The sequence below is a fragment of the Heloderma suspectum genome, chromosome 8, assembly GCF_057233095.1.
Source record: "Heloderma suspectum isolate Gila_16-S chromosome 8, 16-S_ref, whole genome shotgun sequence".
Taxonomy (NCBI): Eukaryota; Metazoa; Chordata; class Lepidosauria; order Squamata; family Helodermatidae; genus Heloderma; species Heloderma suspectum.
In genome coordinates, this window is record NC_139465.1 from 15241229 (window position 1) to 15262003 (window position 20775).

Consider the following 20775-nt stretch of genomic DNA (forward strand, 5'->3'; position numbering starts at 1 on the left):
AGAATTATTTGGACTGAAGGTGGATCCTAGGTCTGAAAAGGTGGAAAAACACACGTATAATGCACACACAAAACTTTCTCGGCAAGTTTGACTAGGCCACTGTAAAGCCACCTGCCATCCAACAAGTCGAAAGTAAAGGAAGTGTACATTTTTCATACAGACATAAAGTACATCAAAGCCCAATATTTAGTTCTGCTTTTATGTAAAAAGCAGCAAGCTATCCCTGGAGGATATGGAGTTGCAATGTTTGTTCCCGAGCAGCCCAACTTCCATTAAACGGAGAGAAAAGGAGTCCAAGCCCCACAATAAGTTTCTAACTGCTGATCCAATAAGAAGCTTAAAAAAGGGGCTCTTGATCTCTCAGAGCAAATATATATATTTGCTTCAAGTTCCAAGTTACATTTTCAGTTTCAAACATCCTGGGTAGCAGGGGAGAGGAAGAATCAAGGTGCAGGAGGAGGAGGGAATCAGACAAACTAGGAGATGCGGGGAAAACAAATCACAGGCCGGCAGAGAAACAATTCTGCAGAGAAACGATGCCACTGGAACTCTTTCATCTTCTATTTCAGGAGAGTTGAACCTCTTTCAGCCAGGAAGCCAAATTCCTTTTCAGAGAAGCTTTGGGGGCATTCCAGTGGAGGGTGTGGCCAAAAGCAAATGGGGAGGGCCCAAAATGCCGCCATATTTTAGCTTAAGGCTCTTCCTGCCAGCAACTAAACCTTAAGACAGGCATTTCAACCTTTTAGAATGGGGGGAAACCTGCAAAGAAGCCGGAAAACCACCAAACAATTGCTGTTGGAGGAAAGGGTATGCAGACATGAGAAGGGGCGCGGCCTTCTGGGGAATCCCAGAGGGGTGGATTTGGCCCCTGGGTGCTCCAATCTGCTCCATGCCAATGGTGGGGAGCATGAGGTGCTCCAGATGCTTTTGTACTCCAACTGCCAGCAGCCCCAGCCAGCATGGCCAATGATCAGGGATGATGGGAACTGAAGTCCAGCAACATCTGGAGGGCCATGGCTCTCCTGGAACAAGATGAGAGATTTAAAATAAGGCTAGCTTTTAAGATAGGAATATAGGAAGCCATCTGGTACCGCATCAAATCTTTTGGTCCACCTACCTTAGCAGCATCTGCATTGACTGGCAGCAGTCCTCAGGCATGCTGGACATGCCAGGGACTGAACCTGGGACTTTCTGGAAGCAAATTCTGTGCTCTGCCACGAAGCTACAACCCTTCCCTTGATCGCATCTATTAAGAAACTGTTCTTCTGTATTTCATAATATGTTTTATAATTCGCTTGGTTAACATCAATAACAGAAGACAAACTGAGCATTGCGTGTGAATTTAAAAGGTGGAATAAAAAACATGAAAGCAATACAGTTAAAACCCGCTTTTATCAGTACATATACAAGAGAAAAGAGACAACGGTCCAAATTAGCAGGATTTGCAGGCCGCTCAACCTAACTCACATATAGGCAATTAGGTGATGTTGGAAGCGAAGGTGGATGCTCAGTTGCACACATCCTACCCATGAAGAGACACTATAAACACAATACAAGCCACATGAAAACAGCCAAGTATCTAGTCTGCTAAAAAAAGGGGGAGGGGATTTGAAGAATTAAGTTCCAAATGGAGACGGTTTTACAAGTTCCAGGTATAAGAGTGAATCTGGGAACGGAAGAGGCAGAACTCCTGGGCATAAAGAAAAAAAAGGCCTGCAATTGATATCAAAATATATACAGAACTGATGGAAAGACCATCTTCAAAAGCAAACAAATTAATGAACTCCCTGAGTGTAGCTAAAGGTATAATACAAGTCGTGAAGTTGAGCTGTTAAAAAGTGATCTGCTAAATGGATTATCTTTTCGTGCAACAGCCAAGCTGCCTTCCCAGGAACAAAAGCTCTCTCTCAAACAAATGGCTGATGAAAGGGACAGATTTTCTGCTTTGTAAAGCAACAGCCTAATCATAATATTAATTCTGTGCACAAATTCAAGCATGTTATCTTGACAGCTAGATTAACCAATTATAGCAACCTAGATGGCACCGGACCAAGTGCTGCATACTTTTATGAACAAGAGTAAAGGTTTGAACAAAGTGGCATGAGGTAGAGCATGAATCCATCATTAAGATGGATTTGCTCTCTCAGGAGTAGCCTTTTAGAGACCATGAGGAGAAGCAAAGAGGAGGAAGACACACTCTGGATCTCTCGTGAGGATTCTCACCTGAACTTTTGTAGAGGTCTCCCTGCTTCAAGGTGGAGTAAGTGGTTGGCTTCTCAGTCTAATTCAAGATTGTCATGCAGCGCTTATCATTTCCAGAACAAGCAGGGAACGGAGATAACTTCCAAAAGAGGTAATCAAGTCAGATAGATGTCCCATTTTAACTAAGGCAATGGTTTCTCCACACAATGGTCAGGAATGGGGGACAAGCTCTCCTGAAAGATACCCTATCCTCCATTATCTGTCTTCGCCTCCAATGGGCAGCCAAAGGAGAGGGTCAGGCATGTTCTAGGTCACACACGCAGTTCATCAGGATGATGCGGAGGCTCAACAGCTCTGCTCTGTGCTCCGAGTGTGCGTCCCAGGGCATGCCATAGAATCTCCTACTATGTGTTGGCATTCCCTGGCAGGGTACGGGGATTCTTTGGCAGATGATCTGAAGCTGTGAAGGGTTCCCTAAAAGGAAAATGTTTTCAAACCCCTAGACTAGTAATGGAACAGAGTCCAAACTTTGCAGGGGTCCTCTTTCACAGTGTCCTATGTCAAAGAGGACTATCCTCTGTTCAAAGGGCTGTCAGAGGACAGTCCTGTATTTGAAGGGCTATGCATTCCAGGTTTGGTATAAAGACCCATAAGTAGCAGGTTGGCTGTCTCTCCTATTTTATACAGGCAGTCCCCTACTTGAAGGGCTGTCAGAAGACAGTCCTCTATTTGAAGGCATCCCCTGTTTGAAGGGCTGTGCAGTCCAAGACTCAATCCAAAGCTGAGGGGTCATAGCTCAGTGGCAGAGCATCTGCTTTGCATGCAGAAGGTCCCAGGTTTAATCCTCAGCATCTCCAGGTAGGACTAGGAAAGAATTTTGCCTGAAATGCTGGAGAGATGCTGCCAGTCAGTGTCAGCAATACTGAGTTACATGGACCAATAGTCTGACTCAGTATAAGGCAGCTTCCTATGTTCCTAAGTCCAGTCTAGAGATAAAGGACCATAAGAAGGGGGAGGAGTCGAAGGGGCCCAAAAGTTGCCCATCCACAGTCAGCACCGGGACAGCAGCAGATTGCACAGGCACACAGGTCACCTGCTCACAGTTTTCCGCACTGTGCATTTCCATTTAAGTGAATGTCATTATTTCTAAATCTGCATCTATACATTTAAATTAGCATATGAAGGTTTTATGCACATCTTTGCCTTCTTTTGTCCTTTTTCGGGGTGATGTATTTCCTCTTTTGGGGGGAAGCTGCAAGAGGCCACCAGGGGATGGGGGTGGGAGGTAATCACACACCAGTTTTGGAGAGCCTGTCCCCCCTTACAATCCATTTTGGACCCAATCCCAATTTATAATCTGGGCCAATTAGAGATGGATACATTTCAACACACACATACAGCCTTTCCCAAATTTACCAAGGTGATACTACACCACTTCTACTACACCGGAACTCAGCTGCACATCCTCTCCTCGTCTGGAAACCACAAGTGGTACAGGGGCCATAAGAACTAACTGCTGCCCCCATGCTTTGATAAGTGGAGAAATGGAGTGGCGGAGAGCTCAGAGCAGGGTGACCTTTAGGCCATTTTACCCTTCTGATGATGTCATCAGGAGGACAACAGGGCCTAGAGGCCTTACTGCTTTGGCCCAGTTTAAATACACATAATCTTTAACATCCAGCTGTCTTTTAAATGTTTGCTTGTTTAGTCGTTGCATTTGTATCCTCCCATTTCTCCAAGGAGGCCAATGTATACATAGTTCCCCCTCCCAGAAGCTTATCCTCAAAACAACCCTGTGAAGTAGGTTAGGCTGAGAGTGGGAGTGGGAGCAGGGGAGAGAGAGTGTGTAAGTATATGTCTCGCCCAGGGTCACACAATGAGTTTTATGACTGAGCGGGGATTTGAACCTGGGTCTCTCCAGTCCTAGGCCAACGATCTAACTATTACACCACCTTCCCTAACCTGGTGCCCTCTAGATGTGTTGGAATACAATTCCCATCATTCTTTACCTTGGGCCATGCCAGCTAGGGCTGATGGGAGTTGACATCCAAAACATCTGGTGGGCACCAGGTTGGACATAGCTGTGCTACATACACCACACTGGCTCTCAGTTTCTCAAAATGAATCCAGTTCAATAGGACTCACTCCAAATCAGAGCACTGAACTATATGATATTCTCCAAGTGAGCCTCCTCTCTCTAGCCTGGTTCATATGTTTCTCAGGCCAGCAATCTTATGCTCAAGGGGAAGAAGGGCCAGTGTGCCCTTGCCCCTCCCCTCCATTGTACATATAAAAGAACATGCGTCACCATTCAAAGCCCATATTATATAAAGCAATAGTCTCCAACCTTTTGGGGTCAGTGGGCACATTTAGTTTTTTAGAGTGTGTCATCGGCACTTTCACAAAATGGCTCCCATGGTGGTCATGACTGTTCCCTTTGCACATTTGGGGGGGGGTCTGCAGTTTGCACAAATTTCTGAGCAATTTGCACAAATTACAGGTGAGTTTGAACAAATTATGGCCAAATTTGCACAACTTGCACAAAATTCCCCAAAACTTCATGAACTGTTCCAACGCACTGCAGATCAAGTCAGGCGCCACAGTGGGAACTGAAATGAAATCTGGGCAGCTGAACCTAGGGAAACACGTTGAACTCCACCCCCCACATGGATTTCTCCAGCATCCCTACTAATTTCCCAGAAGGCAAAGTGGTGAGACTAAAAGCAAAGATACTTGCCTTAAGTACAAGCCAAGGAATTAACAAGTAACTAACCTAAGTACAAGGCAGAGGTGGGGTCTGAGTTCCAAAACACACAAAACCATTCTTTTTGAGTCCAAATGAAGAGGGGCGCTGGAGGGCAGCACTCCACTTTCCAGCATTTCAGTCTCCCAGCTAAAAAAAAAGGTTAATAAAAACATCTGAATAAATAAAATTAAAATGAGGAGGGGCAGGGAGCCTGCTGGGCATCAAGAGAGGTATCTGCAGGCACATGGGTATCCACAGGCACCACACAGGAAACTTAAAGCCAGGTTCATATGAATCTCCCTCTCCACCGAGACGCACAGTTTTTGTGGGGGAAGAATTGCACTAGCCTCATGTGTTACCTTATGCATGTGATGTAGGGTAGGGGTGCGTATCATGCAAAGTGGATTGCAAAGCTAATACATATCTGAACAGGGCTCAGATGTAAGGTCACGACCAGAGATGTGAAAATGCAGGAAAAAAACATAAATATTCAGGGGGGGGGTTCCCCCCAAGGACAAAAAAAAAAGAACCATCTGGGGGGGATCTCTCTTTTTTTAGATTTTTCTGGGGGCAGGGGTGTTCCCCCCCCCCAGATCTTCACGTCTCTAGTCTAGTCACAATACTAGAAACCCGTCTTGGTGACCTATATGCCAGATGCCCATAACCGTACTGGTGAGACTTTAACACTCAGGTGTGGAAGGGGTCTCACCAGCAGGGCAGCTGGTACAACCTTATGCCCATTCCTTTCATACGAGGCAGCTGAGGAGTTCCTAGGGTTCTGACAGTCAGGAATAAAACTGATGTTGGCGTACCACATACCCTTCTTAGTTACTCCGGGTGGTTTTCCAAACTGCCGTTTAATCCTTCACTGTATCAAATCAAAAACAGCACATTACCAAGTGGCAGGAGGCTTTTGTAAGTGTCAGCGCTTCTGAACACTCCCGAGGGAGTGAAACAAAGTTAAATAAAATATTTATTTAGGAAAAAGACAGAGCACAAATCCAAGCATGTAAGAAAAGAAACATGAAATAGCATTCTAAACTAGTATTGTGACTTCGCTTCAGATGTTAAATGCTACAAGCTAAGGCAAAAATGTTTTAAGAGTTGCAAAGTGCTAGGCAGAGATTTAGACATACATGATATTGGAACCCATGCAAAAGGTGTTAACAGCCTGCACAGCGAGTGAATGCAGGACGGTCAAAAGACCTTATTAAAAGAAATGGGGTTTGTTCCATGTGACGTCAGATCCTGTATGGGACTTAGCCAATGACCTGCATTTATTTGTTTTAAGTGTTCCATTTCACAACAGGCTAGTCAATGTAGCGATGAAGCAAGGCAGCTAGCTGAGAATCAGATTAGCAGCAGAACATTTACAGTAGCAGTGGGCATCCTCTGGAGTCCAGGGGCCAATTCCCCACCACCCACCAAGGACCACACTCCTACCTCCCGCCAGTGAATTTACTGCTGAAATTCAGTGACACAGCAGAAAAAAGGGGGCGATTTTCCCCGTTGCTGCCCCCAAAGTGAGACTTGTTTTCTATTAAACCAAAGTGGAAATTGCCTCTTTTTGGCTGCCGTGCCACCACATGCCTGCAGCAAATTTGGTGGCAGGAGGCCATAAAAAAGACCTGGTGGTGCATGCTGTCCGTGTGTTGCCTACCCCTAATTTACAGAGAGTTTCTACAGGATAGCAGACCTGCAAGAATAAAGTGCTCCCAATATATACCCCAGAATAAATACTTAGCGGAGTCTGACAACCATAACCATGTCAATGTATACTTGACAGGCCAGAATTGATGCCTTTGATTGTTATTACACAATCAAGTTGGCCACACAACATTGGTATATAATCCGGATAGGCTCTGAATCTTTGGTCATACAAACCACTTAGCTTACACAGCAAACATACCACACTTGAACATCTGAAATGCCCTTAAATTCTCACAGAATTTTTCTGCCATGTGCAAGGCTGCCATTTCAGCACCTTCTTTTTAAAAACACAGGATTTCCCCTGGGTGCAAAGACTCTTCCCCTCTTCAAGAGAGAGGCTCAGATCTAGGAAAAAATAAAGGATTTCCAAGGGCTGCCATGTCATTTCCCCCCATGATCATCTCCTTCTCTCAGTATTTTGTATTGGTCCTTTAAGTCTGATCATATGCATATCAAATATATCCCAGAATTTATTTTTTCCTTCTTGAAAGTTTGTTGCTGCATATTGGAGTTTTCATAAAAGGCTGTATTTTCTAAGCCAACTGTATGCCAGCAACATTTTTATATTGCTCCTGTTTTCAAAAACACTAGGCTGGATCCAGACTGAGTGAGCTGAACTTTGGTCCCATGGAAATTAGTGGGCCAAGCAAATCATGAATTAGTTGTCACTTAAATGAGTGGAAGTTACATTCAACACTCTTAGTCTAGATGCATCCCACTGTCACTATAAGTTTAGTAAACTAGTATAGTTTCTTTAAAACCAGCTCCAACATGCTGCCAACATCCATCAATCAAAAAGTACCAGAGATATTTAACTCAAAGAGCTGTGATACAAGCCCACATTCTAGGACAGGCATAAGCAGATTTCATGATCTTAAGAACATAAGAGGATCCATGCTGTTTCAGACCAAGGGTTCATCTAGTACAGCATTCTGTTCACACAGTGGCCAAACAGCTGCTCACGGGAAACCCACAAGCAGGACATGAGTGCAACAGCACCCTCCTGCCCATGTTCCCCAGCAACTGGTGTATATAGGCATACTGCTTCTGGTACTGGAGGTAGTTCATGGCCATCAGGACTAGTAGCCATTCATAACCTTCTCCTCCAGGTATTTATCTAACCCCCTTTTAAAGCCTTCCAACTTGGTGGCCATCACTACATCTTGTGGTAACAAATTCCATAGTTTAACTATGCGCTGTGTGAAGAAGTCCTTCCTTTTATCTGTCCTGAATCTCCCACCAGTCAGCTCCATGAGATGAACCTAGCTTCAAGTATTATTAGAAAGGGAGAAAAATGTCTCCCCATCTCCTTTGTACACCTCTGTCATATGTTCCCTTTCGAAGTTAAAGCAAAATAGCTCTAAGCAAATTAGGGCCTACTCTTTTGTTGTTGTTGTTGCTTTGCTTTTATTAGAACCACCTGGAACAAGGTGCAAAATAGTGGCTTGGGCCAGATACAAAATGGTGGCTCAAGAAAGAAGTGTCAATTATTATTTGCTGTGATGACCTACATAAACAAAAGTACAAATCTATATCTTATCAGGGATTCTAACAGCTTTTTTTTTTTTTGCTTGCTATGGTTCAATAATTAGGAGTCACAAGCCCTTGCTGATCAACCTGAAATCATCCTGAAATCTACCAGTAGATCCTGAAGTGACTTTTGCCCCCTTCTGATCTAGGTGATGGAACAGTCTACTGTCCTTGTTTTAAAATAATGGCTAGTTCTCATCATAAGGAATCCACTAGTATTTCGGGGATCTCACCAAGTTGGGTCCCAAAGAGGCAGCACAACTGCTTCACCTCGTACAGTAGAGGTGGGTTGAAGCCACACTGGGATTTACTGGTAGATTGTTAGATGGTTTGCAACAGATCAGCAAGGGTTTGCGACTCCCGCTCGTTAAACAACAGCAACAACAAAAAATCTTCCCCACTAATTTAGGTCACTGTGCAATGAACGCAACTTGCTCAAGCATCAAGGCAATATAATGACAGTGATCAGACTTAAAGGACCAATACGGCAAATTTTGTGAACCGCCCAGAGAGCTCTGGCTATTGGGCAGTATAGAAATGAAATGAAATGAAAAAATACATAAATACATACATAAATACATACATAAAATAGTGGCTAGGTAATGTGTTCTCACCAGGTGTTCTCTAAGGCCTGGTTCAGATGTTAGGTTTCGTCATCAAGGTTGTACCTCAGGCTCATATGGACTTTCCTCCTCCTGCCTCTCATTCACTCCAATTCCCCACCCCATTTCCTGGTTTGCAGTAACTATAGTATGCCAAGACATCCAAGACAGAAAAACTGTGGGTATGGCAGACTATAGTTTACCTCCAAATCAGAATAAGAAACCCAGCCCAAACCATGGTTTCCACTTCTAGTTTGGAGGTGCACTATAGTTTGCAGCAACCACAGTTTGCCCGATTCTGACATCACAGCAAGCAATAGTTATCGTGAATCAGGAAGTGAAGGGGGAGAGGACTGGATTAGAGGAGGAAATGTGCAAACTCAATGCACAGCCTCAACATCTGTATGACACCTGTTAGTTGCCTTCACAGTTTACATTATTCAGGTAAAATGTCATGTCTAACTTTACAAAAACAAGGCTAAAGATAATTTTTCCACAGGGTGTAGTGTGTGTGTGCTTGTGTGTGTGTGTGTGTGTGTGTAAAAGAAAACAAACTATCAAGACACCCAAAGGGGAAAAGGGGGGGAAATTCAAAGAAAGGGGTGAAACATTCCCCAAGAAAGCCCACACTATAGGCACACACAAAAACCCAAAGAAATATTTTTTCAGAAAAATACATTTGCCACTGTATGCTGTATTTTAAAAACACACAGACACACACCACAAACCGAAGTCTGAAGCATTTAATGGTTTATGCAACAAATACATGTGAAATGTCTACTTAAAAAGTTAAACCCCCAGAAAGACTTGTGAATCTTTTAGCTGTAATGCACTCTTGAAGGATTTTATTTTGTATCAGCTCTGCATGAAGTGAAATGCACTTTCTGAATGTATTTGCTTTACTGAAAGCTGAAATCCGGGTTGTTTGGGGGCGGCGGGAGGGGGAGAAAAGGAGGGCAGTAGAAAGTCCAATAAATCTTAGAATATACCTCTTGGCAAAAGAACTACTTATTGGTGTCATGAAGAAACAACTTTACTGCTCTCTAAAGAAATATTGGTTTCAGAAGTTAGTATTGTATTCAAGACACATGGTATCTACATTAAATCAAGCTGTGAAAAGTGCTGGGGATACGCTTCTAAATTTGCTCTTTTTTTCTTTTTTTGAAAAAAAAATACCTTGAAACAGTTCTTGACATGTATAGAAAAAAGGGGAGCGCAGAGTTTCTGAGGCTTCCATAAATTCTGAGAAGAGGAAGTTTAGAACTTGGGTGTTCTTAAGTTACATTCCACATGGAAACCGCTTGCTTGAACAGTAAAAGCTTAAATATATTAAAATCTTTATGTACTAAAAAAGGGGGGGACTATTCTTGCAGAGTCTGAAATATGTGTTATATATTTATCTGGAAGCTTAATGAAGACCAAAACTCCCACAGCCATTTTCTGAAATGGAAAAGAGCATTTTATCTAAGAGCCAGACGTACAGGGACTCCAACAGACATCAGGAACATCTTGCAAGGAGAGGCTTTCCCATTATCTCCGACTGGAGAGAAGTGGGCAGTTGAAGCTTCACATGTGCCCTAGAGCCTTGTGGAATTTGGGGTGGCAGACAGATTCCTAGTTCACCTTAATCACTGACACAGCAGCACTAATAGTGCTTTTTGGAATGTTCAAATGACTTTACACCATTATCTCAGAGACAAACTACATGTGATCAGAGACCTATGGATGGGCAAATCTATCAGTTTTGCTTTCTCCTGCATTCAGTTTCTTTTTTTAAAAAATCTCATGTTCTTTCTCTCCTGAATATGAAGAACTTTGTGAAGTTTAGTAAATTCTTCTCAAAAATGATCTGAAGCGAATTTCTCACCCATTAGCACCAGCCAAATTAAGTAGGTACAGCTATTCCCAGCAAGGAGTTGGAAAAAGGGCAACTAAAATTATCAAGGGGCTGGAGCAACTCCCCTGTGAGGAAAGGTTACAACAGCTGGGATTGTTTAGCTTGGATAAAAGGTGAGTAAGGGGAGACATAATAGAGATGTACAAAATTATGCATGGTGTGGAGAAAGTGAATAGTGAGACATTTTTCTCCCTCTCTCGTAATACTAGAACCCGGGTCATCCCATGAATCTGATTGGGGGGAGATTCAGGACAGATAAAAGGAAGGACTTCTTCACACAGCATATAGGTAAACTATGGAATTCACTACCACAGGACATAGTGATGGCCACCAATTTGGATGGCTTTAAAAGGGGCTTCTCCTGGAAGGCGAACAATGGCTACTAGTCCTGATGGCTATATGCTATCTTCAGTATCAGAGGCAGGATGCCTGTGTACACCAGTTGCTGGAGAATATGTGTGGGAGGGAGCTGTTGCACTCATGTCCTACTTGCGGGTTTCCCATGGGCAGCTGTTTGGCCACTGTGTGAACAGAATGCTGGACTAGATGGACCCTTGGTCTGATCCAGCATGGCTCTTCTTATGTTCTTAAGGAGAGGACCACGATATAAGTACCTGCCTGCCATTTAGCTGTTATGAAGAGCCTATCAGAAAAAAAGAGCTGACAACTCTAATTCAGCACGAACATAGTTGACTACGCAGGGATTCAAATCTAGCTAAGCACTCAAAGCCCTGGGCCTGGATGGTCAAATTTGTCAGTTTCAGTTTCTTCTACATTTGAATTCTTCTTTAAATCTTTGGATTTTTTGTCCCAAATATAAAGAACTTTCAGAATTTTGGTAAATTCTTATCAAAAGCAAACTGAAATAAAATTCTTACCCATCCCTATCCTGATGTCTTTCTTTGATTAAAACTGGCTGCTATTAGCTGCAGAGGGGGCAAAAAGTGCTAAAAGGGGTACATATTCCCAACCTTTCAATATGCAAGTGTGTGTGTGTGTGCGCACGCACGCGCACGCGCTGGCTATTCCAAATTGATGTCCACTCCTGAGTATGTAAGACCACTCGGGTTGCTTCTTTTTTGTATTAAGGCTACAGTTCCATACACACTTACCTTGGAGTAAGCCCCATAAAAACAATAGTACTTACTTCTGAGCAGACATGCATCAGATTGCACTGTCAATCAAACTTCCCCAACCTGGTGCCGTCGAGATGTGTTGGACTTCAACTCCCATCACCCCCATCTGATCATTGGCCAGCCAGCATGGCAAATGATCGAAATCCTGGGAATTGTAGTCTAAAACAACTGGAGGGAAACAGGTTGGGGAAGGCTGCCACACACAGATCATCTGGAGGGGTGTGTGTGTGTGTGTGTATCTGTTGAGTGCGTGAGAGTTTTCTTATATTGCCTAGGAATAATGAAGCTGATCTAGGATGCTTTCTTGACTTGCAAGATAAATCCTTATTGTCATGAAATGAACTACTGGAGCCATGAGGATAATTCAGAGCAATAAACACTACTTATAAGAATAACAGTTGCACAATTCTGCTCTCTGGCTTCTTTTTTTCTTCCCCTCCTTTCCCAGAAAACCTCCACACTCTCTGGGAACAGAGGCCTCAATCTCCGTCAAATTGTCTAGCCCTTCCTTCTGGACATTCTCTTGTTGATCATGCTGAGTACCCATAGTAAACGGTGTGACTCTGAACTTAAGATATTCACAGCTAAGATAAGATAAGCTGCCCCATTATTTTTTTAAAAAAGTTTTAAAATTGTACATAAAAAGTTACATGTGCAAGTGTACACAGAGGGGGAAATGGGTATAATACTGAAAAGCAGAACCTGATGTTGAACCTGACGGCATCGCCAAGGAATGCTTTCTTCAGAAGTCGCGTATTTTTGGCTGCCACATGAAGGACGTCTTGATTGATTTATTACATTTCTATACCACCCAACAGCCAAAGCTTGTTGTTGTTTCAGTTGTTTCCACGTGGAAAAGCATTGGAGTGCAGTGGTCTTGCCACAGAGAGTGAGGAGACGTGGATCGGCTTTGGATGGCAGACCGTCATGGGTTATTTAAGAACAGACTATGGGTTATGCAAGGTTTGTTTTTTTCCTCACATAACCCACACTCACCGGGTTCACACAATATGACAACCCCCGAGTGCAAGCTGCATATTAAAAATGATGGCCGCACATATCCTGCATACACTGCAGCCTCACCGTGGGTTAAATAACAAACTAGATAACTAGTTTGTTAAATTAAAAAAAGACGTAACAAATGTTATTCTTGTAGTTCTGGCCAATTCCAGTGGGGAAAATGGGACACTTCGCATGACACAAAAGCCCACCATGGGTTAAATAGCCCACGGTGGGCTGTCGTCTCGTGCGAAGAGCCCCATTTTCTCATTGTCATTGGAACAGGCCAGAACTACATGAATAAGGGCCAAATTAGGCGTAACATTTGTCATGTACTCTGCCCTTGTATATCCTATTTAAAAATAAATAAATAGACGGCACCACCACTGTCCCAATAGGACTTTCTCATATCATCTTCCAAGTTACTCCATTCCATTCCCTTTCCTGTGCCAATGGTCAGACACTCTAACCATTACACCACACTGGCTCCCCTGAGGGCATCTTGCCTGGTGTTCTTTCCAATGTGAGGCAAAGACTTTCCCTATTTTCCCAGGCTTTTAAAACCTTTGCCACATTTTATGCTGCTTTTAAACTTTTTAAAATCCTCCCATTGTTTTTATGATACTGGATATTTGCCATTTTGAGCAGTTTTATTGCTTTATTGTAATTTTTTGTACATTGCCCTGGAAATATATGCTAGAAAGGGCAGGGTAAATGTATTTCATACATATATAGTAGGACAATTATATGTTTTTTTCTAGTGTATCTTTGCCAAAGTTGCTTCCTTAACTTTTAAATCAGTGGATAGGTTATTCCAGCCCAAATGAATGACGCATACAGCCCAGAGGTGAAGAACCTTCAACAACGGGGGGAACAAATGACCCCCTCCCATGTGTTGAATGAACATACAGAGGGGACCACGCTAGTCTGCCCACTGCCTTGATAGCATGCCCACCACCTCCCCAGACAAATGTCCAGTCTACAGATGCACACATGGTAAGCTCCTAAACTCATTGCATGTACATCTATACATGCAGAGAACTCATTCTCATGGAAGTCCGTTGGATGTTAGTTAGGGGAGGTGGTGGTTGGGCCAGCCCCCACAGCCCTGAGAATCCCTCTGCTCCTTCATTGAATGTGCAGAGGGATTCATGTAAACACCTCTAATAGTGTTTAGTGGAGGCGAGTGGAGAATTCTCTAATAGTGGAGAAGAGGCGAGCTCACAAACTAATCCTTGCTATGAAAAGAGGGATGTTTAACAAGCATGCCCCTATCATCAACAGTGGGGAAGAAGAGGAAGTGTGCACGCTCAAGGAAGGGGCCTCACTGAGAACATCTTGCCCAAGCCCATCCCTGTCGTGCTAAACCAGAACCACCTTTGCTATTTACTAAAAGATAACTTGCTACAGAATGCATGACATCACTTGGTATGCTGGTTGCCAGTGTGGTGTAGTGGTTAGGATGTTGGACTGGGACTCAGGAGACCTGGGTTGTAGTCTTCACTCGACCATGAAGCTCACTTGGTGACTTTGGGCCAGTTGCTCAGTTTCAGCCTAACCTACCTCACAGGGTTGTTGTGAGGGTAAAATGGAGAGGAAGATCCTCCTTTGAGGAGAGGCTGGCTATACATCTATCAAATCAAGAATAAATGAATTATCCTGCCAAATGGCAAGGGGCACTGCACTACTTCCCTCTTTCCTTGGAGTTTTGATTGGATGCAGACACGCAGTAACGTTTCCCTCAACACTTGGCAGGACAATACAGATAACCAGTTTCCCAAGCTGTTTTTATGCACATAGTAGTAATCGCCACTTGGCCAATGGTTGTCCATATGCACCCCCTGTGTAGGGATGCAGAGGGAAAATATGGGGAGATCCAGTAAAGCTGGAGGTAGAAGCAGGCAAGCAGACTCAGTTGCCGACCCCAGCAGAATCCAAACAAATTAACAAAAATGTGATTTATTTATATTTTCAAATGCAGGCTCCCTCTCAGCTGTTGTACTTTGAATGTGAAGTTTATCCGTTATCTGTCATCTTAAAAGCTCCCCTAGAGTTTCAACATCCAAAGCAAAGTTTGAGAAAAACTTTAAATATAAAATTGTCTAAGCTCCACGAGTCACAATATTAAATGTCATGTTGTTACTATCACATAAAGCTATTTTTTCCCAGACACCAATTTATCTCAAAATACCCTAGGGGGCAACTGAAGTATCAAAAGGGGGGGGCGGGGAGGAAGGCAGGACTACAGATCTATGCTCTATCACAAGAGAGGGTACAGAGAGAAATTTACCAATGCTTAGTTCTTAAAGCGCATTACACAAGCTTTCTGTTGAAAGGAGGATTAAAAAGAAATGCCACCAAGTAAAACAAAAAAATACCAGACATACTGGATTTCAAAGACATCCAGTTTTATCTCTTAATTATTAAAAATGCACACAGCCAAACACACTAACCACGATAACAACAAAAGTCAGATCCAAGTTTAGCGGGGGGGCAAGGAATGTTTACCAGAGTGCCCTGATCTGCAAGACTTGTTTCATAAAAACTTGGAACCAATTCCAAAAAAAGCTAATTCTATAGTTCTCAGGAGAAACAAGATAAACTCTCACATTTTACAAAACAACAACAAAATAATAATACACACAGACACATATGTATCTAAACAGATCGACTGTCCCCATGCCAAAATGGCATGAAAAGGGTTTACATCTCAAGCAAAAGGCAGTAATAACGATTGGAAAATTTCCACTAATAAGCACTAAACAAAACATTTTGGCAGCCGCTTCTCTAGCCTTTTGTGAATTGAGAAGTGAGGGGGAGAGGAATGGCTGCTCCCTCAGGGTCAAAACAATTGCTTGTTCCATAGGACAAAGGAACTTTTTGCCAAATTTCGAGAACAAAGAGTCTAGTAGGACAAAGGTTCCATCTCGTCTGTGTCATCTCTAATTTCCGTAAGTTTTTTTTTAAATCTTCTTTAAACACACACACATGCATGCACGGAAATGGAAGCCAAATGGCATTTGACAATACAAGACTCAAAATTTCCTGGCTTAAGAATGTGTGTACTTAAAACATTTAAAAACCAGCTGAATGACTCTCTCTCCATTCAAACTGTGTGTTTATCACAAGGGAGCAGTGGAGGCTGGTGGCTCTGATTTTGGTGGGGCTGTGAATTCATTCTGGGTTTCAGTCAGAACCAGCCAGAACTCTAAAGGAGCTATCTAAGGTGTATACTCTCACCCTACTTATTCAACCTGTATGCAGAACACATCATGCGAGGTGCTGGGCTTGATGAAGCCAAACCTGGAGTTAAAATCGCTGGAAGAAACATTAACAATCTCAGATATGCAGATACCACTTTGATAGCTGAAAGTGAGGAGGAGCTGAGGAACCTCATGACGAAGGTGAAAGAAGAAAAGTGCAAAAGCTGGGTTACAGTTAAACCTCAAAAAAAAACCAAGATTAGGGCAACCAGCTTGATTGATAACTGGCAAATAGAGGGAGAAAATGTGGAGGCAGTGACAGACTTTTTCTTTCTAGGTGCAAAGATTACTGCAGACGCTGACTGCAGCCAGGAAATCAGAGGACGTTTACTTCTTGGGAGGAGAGCAATGACAAATCTTGATAAAATAGTTAAGAGCAGAGACATCACACTGACAACAAAGGTCCGCATAGTGAAAGCAATGGTATTCCCCGTAGTAACCTATGGCTGCGAGAGCTGGACCATAAGGAAGGCTGAGCGAAGGAAGATAGATGCTTTTGAACTGTGGTGCTGGAGGAAAATTCTGAGAGTGCCTTGGACTGCAAGAAGATCAAACCAGTCCATCCTCCAGGAAATAAAGCCAGACTGCTCGCTTGAGGGAAGGATATTAAAGGCAAAACTGAAGTACTTTGGCCACATAATTTGAAGACAGGATACCCTGGCGAAGATGCTGATGCTAGGGAAAGTGGAGGGCAAAAGGAAGAGGGGCCGACCAAGGGCAAGATGGATGGATGATATTCTGGAGGTGACAGACTCGACCTTGGGGGAGCTGGGGGTGGCGACGGCCAACAGGAAGCTCTGGCGTGGGCTGGTCCATGAAGTCACGAAGAGTCGGAAGCGACTGAACGAATAAACAACAACAAAGGATGCTGAACCTATTCTGGGGGTAGGGATCAGTACCTTGGATAACTCCTTTAGAGTTCTGGCTGGTTCTGACTGAAACCCAGAATGGATTCCAAGCCCCACCGAAATTGGAGCCACCAGCCTCCATTGCAAAAAAGAACCTCATGTTTGCCCTCTTCTCCCAGCCTTAGTCCTGGCCCATCAGTAGTTATAGCACATGGATGTCAGACTGAGCAGCAAGCACACAGGTCACCTGGTCACCATCTTCTCCACTACAGTGAGATGTATGTATTTCTATTGAAAATATAGCAATTCTTTCTAAATTTGTATCTATACAAATTAGCACATGTAGATGTCAGGCAAATCTGTCTCCTCTTTTGTCCTTTTTTGCTGATGCATTTCCTTTTTTGGCACTGTGTAATGGGCCACTCTAACCCCAGCCCGTTTTTATAGCTGCAGTCCACTAAATACCTACCTGGGGGTTTCACATTGAACTCCATGGGGCTTCTGTCCAAGTAGACATGAATAGACATGATTGCACTGTAAAAGGGACAGTTCACACACAATCAGTGTGTACATTTAAAAATGCTCTATATGTATATGTAAAACAAAGCATAGGCACACAGCAGATTCATTTTCATGTACCATATCTGTTTGATGAAGGATTGACCACAGCGATCCCAGTCACATGGGAGAGTCTGTGGCGTAGTGGTTAGAGTCTTGGTCAAGGACTTCAGGGCCTTAGTGGGGCTGTAGCTCAAGTGGTAGAGCACCTGCTTTGCATGCAGGAAGTCCCAGGTTTAATCCTCAGCTTCTCCAAGCAGGCAAGGGAAGCATCCTGCCTGAAACCCCGGAGAGCCACTGCTGCCTGTCAGTATCAACAATGCAGGGCCAGATGGACCAACGGTCTAAAAAAGTACATCAGCTTCCTATGCTCCTATGAGATCCAGGTTCAATTCTCCACTCAGCCCTGAACGTCACTATCTCTTGGCCTGCCCTACCTTGGAGGGTTGTTGTGAGGTTGGGTGGAGATGGAGAACCACATACCCTGAGCTCATTGGAGGAATGGCAGGATATAAAATGTAATAAGTAAATTAATGAATATTCAAGCCCCAAATAGGAGTTTTCCTCCACCCCCAGTCTCAAAGCATAATGGATAAAAATAGCAGGCCAATGTTTTCACCATGCTAGGGTATTATTATCAACAACCTCCAATATGCAGACGATACCACCCTAATGGCAGAAAGCGAAGAGGATCTCAAGAGCCTCTTGTTGAGGGTGAAAGTGGAGAGTGCAAAAGCTGGTTTGAAACTCAACATTAAAAAAACGAAGATCATAGCATCTGGCCCCATCACTTCCTGGCATATAGAGGGGGAAGAAATGGAAGCAGTGACAGATTTTACTTTCCTGGGCTCCAAGATCACCGCAGATGGTGACTGTAGCCATGAAATTAAAAGACGCTTGCTCCTTGGGAGGAAAGCTATGGCAAACCTAGACAGCATAGTAAGAAGCAGAGACATCACCTTGCCGACAAAGGTCCGTCTAATCAAAGCTATGGTTTTCCCAGTAGTAATGTATGGCTGTGAGAGCTGGACTATATGGAAGGCTGAGCGCCGAAGAATTGATGCTTTCGAACTGTGGTGCTGGGGAAGACTCTTACGAGTCCCCTGGACTGCAAGGAGGTCAAATCAGTCCATCCTAAAGGAAATCAACCCTGAGTGCTCCTTGGAAGGACAGATACTGAAGCTGAAGCTCAAATATTTTGGCCACCTAATGTGAAGAGAAAACTCTCTGGAAAAGACCCTGATGCTGGGAAAGACTGAAGGCAAAAGGAGAAGGGGACGGCAGAGGATGAGATGGCTAGATAGCATCACGGATGCAATGAATATGAACTTGAGCATGCTCCAGGAGAGAGCGCAGGACAGGAAGGCCTGGCGTGCTATGGTCCATGGGGTCACGAAGAGTCGGACACGACTGAACTACTGAACAACAACAACAAGGGTATTATTTCATCAAAGAATAAGAATGTTAAAATATAGAATTACACCATTGTAGGCAGCCTGAAGGTGAGATGGACAGTGTCTTCTTCCTTCCATTGTACATAACATCCTATCAGGGATTCCAGGAACTGAACTAGGAATTTTATGTAATCAGGCTGTGGAATATCTGCTCTCCATATCCAGAATAGATTGTACATTGTTTAACTGCATATCTATAGAAATTATCCCTAATGACAACAAAAGCCAAAAAAAACCCCAACCATGCTTGTAATTCAGGAATGACTTGAAGGCTTTTAAACGAGGGCCAATAAGTTAAGTACAAACAGAACTGTGTATAAATTACACTGCCATCATCGCGTTTTCCTTTCCTTCCCAGCTGCAGTTTCTCTGCTATTAAATTTCTTAAAGGTATTTCCATGTTATCTTGTTTGCCCTTACAATGATCTTCTGGAGCTAAGCGATCCCTCTTTTATAGATGGAGCATCGAAACTAGAAAGAAAGGGTGTATTTGCCCAAGGCAAACTAGAAAGTGTCCATGGTTCGTAGCAGGAATCTGGCTCCTCTGAAGCCTGGCACTGTAGTCCAAGCTTCCCCTCCAGATGTGTTGGACTAAAGCTCCCATAATCCCCGGTCAGTGATGAAGGCAGTTGTAGTCCAACACATCTGGAGGGCACCAGGTTGGGGAAGGCTCCTTTTTTTGGATGTCAACTCCCAAAAGCCTCTGCTAGCATAGCCAATGGTCAGGAATGCTGGGAGTTGAAGTCCAAAACATCTTGAGATGTTCTACCTTTTGCCCACCCCTGCTGTAGCCAATGGACGATGAGTGGCCTTGGTAGGATTCCAAGGCTACCCTGTTTTAGAAGGCAGCTCTATACTTTTCATGTTTTTCTGGCAATCCTAGGAGAAACGTGAGAATTAAAGGGTAGTTCATGTTCCTCTGAAGCAAAGGCACTAATTATTTATTTACTCACAAGATGTATACCCCTCCTTTCTTCCATTCCAAGGCAATGCACAGAGGGTTCCTAGGTGGTCTCCTGCCCAAGCACCAACAAGACCCAGACTTAGCTTACAATCAGCAAGGGCTGCTGCATTGGATGTCTCCAGACCATATCCTGGAACCAATGCATGCTCCTCAAATTCCTGGAATGCCCAGTGGAAACCACCCAAAATGTATGCTCCAAACTCTTCCGTTGAAATCTAGGAGACTTAAAAGGTTTAACACCAATCTAGTGGATCACCCCAACGCCTCTTTTACACTCAGGGTCAAAATGACTTCTCATCTCTCCACACCAAGATGCAAAAGGCAAGCTCATCGCCTGAGATGCCTGTGTTAAAGAGGGAACCGCCTTTGACATATCAAAAATCTGGCAAAATAGATGAAGCTGAAAAAGAATTTCCTGGCACAGCTAAGCAAAGAGATCTGTCTTAATCTTCCAGGGGAGGGGAAGGTTGGCGGGGCAGGGGGAGGAGAAACAGACAAAATCCACAGACCAACAGCTATGATTATTACAGCCAGATTCTCTGAACAATTTGAAAACCACACAGTCCTTGGAATAAGCCCATCCCTATAATCCAATATACATCAGAGAAGTCTTTATTAATGTATTTAAAGTGCCTAAAGATGCTATCAATTCCTTTTCAGACAGAAGGAAATTGTCTTAATTCTCTTAAGCTTTAAATAATACAGGACACACAAGAGACAGAGAGAAAGAAGGAAGGAGTGTGCTTTCAAAGTTGAAGAGGAGAGCACATGACAAGGAAGAAGTCACATAATCTAGACTGACTGATGACACCAGTTGGACAAGATGACAACCGTCTTCTTCACTGTTCATTTAAACTCCATTTCAA

The 20775-nt window shown here is 43.5% G+C and overlaps 1 protein-coding gene across 1 annotated transcript in view; it reads right to left on the reverse strand.

The window, feature by feature from the left end:
* NKD1 (NKD inhibitor of Wnt signaling pathway 1) overlaps positions 1–20775 on the reverse strand; it is a 192027-nt gene that overhangs the window by 132793 nt on the left and 38459 nt on the right. The window lies entirely within an intron of this gene.